The following is a 1,982-nucleotide window of genomic DNA, read 5'->3' on the forward strand; positions in this document are numbered from 1 at the left end:
AATACAAGTTGATGACTTCAATTACATAATTCTTGCACTTGTACTGAATATGTAGCTGTAAATGCTTTACTGATAAAAAATAAAAAAATAAAAATCAGTAGAATTATTGCTGGGTGAACATTTGTGTTAGTTGCACAAGATTTATGTTAGGAATATTTAAGTTTAAATTTTTTTACAATATGTTTATCGTTGGCTAAATATTTCTTATTTAGCAATATTTTTCTGAATAAAGTAAACCTTTGTTAAAATACATGCGTGTAGTTTTTACTACTACAATTTCGATTAAAATTGCAATTGTCCAAGATGACTAAAAAATACCCCACAAAAAATAGATTTTTTTTTATTTTTTTTAATCGCCCAGGCCTACATCAGAGCTGGATGGGAAGCGAAACGTCTTCAAACTTGGAAACAAAGTCCAGTGGATTGTTTTATTACTTTTTTTAAATGACTGAGAATCTTCACCACCTAACTCCATCAGAGCAGAACTTTTTCATTGATCACTGAAGCTGGGCAGCATGAGGACAAATCATTTAGAAACAGATCAGTTAGTCTCTGATAACAGTTTCTTTCTTCTTATTAATAACCAGTTCAAACCTCTGATGCTCCAGCAGTTCGTTTCAGTTTCTGCTTTTTCAGCTTCTCCTTTCAGATTTGACATGTTTCCTTTCAGAACAGTCTGTCCAGCCGTTTCACAGGGATGTCTGATCTTTTTCACATCAAGTCATAAAGCAAAGTTTATCTTCTTAAATATTCATTTGTATCAATAAAACCACTGAATGCAGTTTGGTTGGTGACGGTTGAACAGCTGATATGCCTTCATTAATATTTTAGGTTCCACTGGAGACAAACGTTGAGGCTTCCTCTTTCCTCCCGTTGTCATGGTGAATCGTGTTCTCTGCCTTCCATTGATCGGGGCTTCTATAAGCAACAGTTCTTCCTCCTCAGAGGAGCAGGATTCAGCACCGAGTTCTGCTAATCTAACGGAAACCGATTCTTCCATCATAGTTTTTATAATTTGATTCCTGCTTTGGATTCCCAGTCTGCTGCTCAACACCAATGAAGAAGAAACCACAGGAAGCGTGGACACAGAAGTTCAATCGGTGTGTTTGATTTTAAAGGCTGCGTCCTTGAAAATAAGGAGACCGGAAGAGTTTTGGTTGTGGATTCAAACAGTTCCAACCTTCTACAGCTTTCTCCGCCCATATGCTCTGTCGCCTAGCAACCCTGAGAGTGGACGCACAAAGCAGGAGAAGAATGAATACCGAACTTCTCACTGCTTTTTCAATAAAATAAACATTGCCTGCTACATATCTGAATCAATAACCATTTAAAAAACTCATTTCAGACGGAACTATTCACATGCTTAGATTATAATTAACTGCCCTTTCAATATTCACCATTATTTTTCCTCCTAGCACGGAGCAGCCGGTTTGCTTGGACTCAATGAATTATGGGATATCGAGGCTACAGAGGAAACCTGTTCTTCACCACGGGAAAAAAGAAGGCCGCATAACGAGGAGTCTTCCAATCCGAACAGACCTCCACGCCGCGCTATGATGTCATCGGCCAACTAATCTGGTCTTTGGAGGACGCAGCTGCTGGATTGGAAGTCAGCAAATTTAATCCAGAAAGAGCGGTGGTTAGCAGCTAACTTAAAACACAGTAATTATTATATTATAGATTTTTTTAAAATATTAATTGATCAATAACCAGATAGAAAAAAGTGCTTGAAAGTTTTTTTTTCTTTTTTTACAGAAACTGCCTCACTTTAGTTCTGGCTAGAACGTATTTACAGACAAAAGGTTTTTATCTTAAATGCTTAATGTTTATTTTTCTATAGGTTGGTTCTTCCAGCAGATTACATGTTTCAGAGTCTGGATGCAGAATAAAACCATTAAACTGATCACCAAATGGGTAAATATTTTAATCATAACACGATTAATCCAAGTGTTTCAGCCTTAGCATAGATATAGCGACATAGA

General features: G+C 36.7%; 1 protein-coding gene across 1 annotated transcript in view; it reads right to left on the reverse strand.

Moving 5' to 3' along the window:
- Positions 1-1,982, reverse strand: part of casc3 (cancer susceptibility candidate 3) — an 11,749-nt gene that overhangs the window by 7,646 nt on the left and 2,121 nt on the right. The gene's annotated exons all lie outside the window — the stretch shown is intronic.

The sequence above is a fragment of the Cyprinodon variegatus genome, unplaced genomic scaffold, assembly GCF_000732505.1.
Source record: "Cyprinodon variegatus isolate N-32 unplaced genomic scaffold, C_variegatus-1.0 Scaffold119, whole genome shotgun sequence".
In the NCBI taxonomy this organism is placed as follows: Eukaryota; Metazoa; Chordata; class Actinopteri; order Cyprinodontiformes; family Cyprinodontidae; genus Cyprinodon; species Cyprinodon variegatus.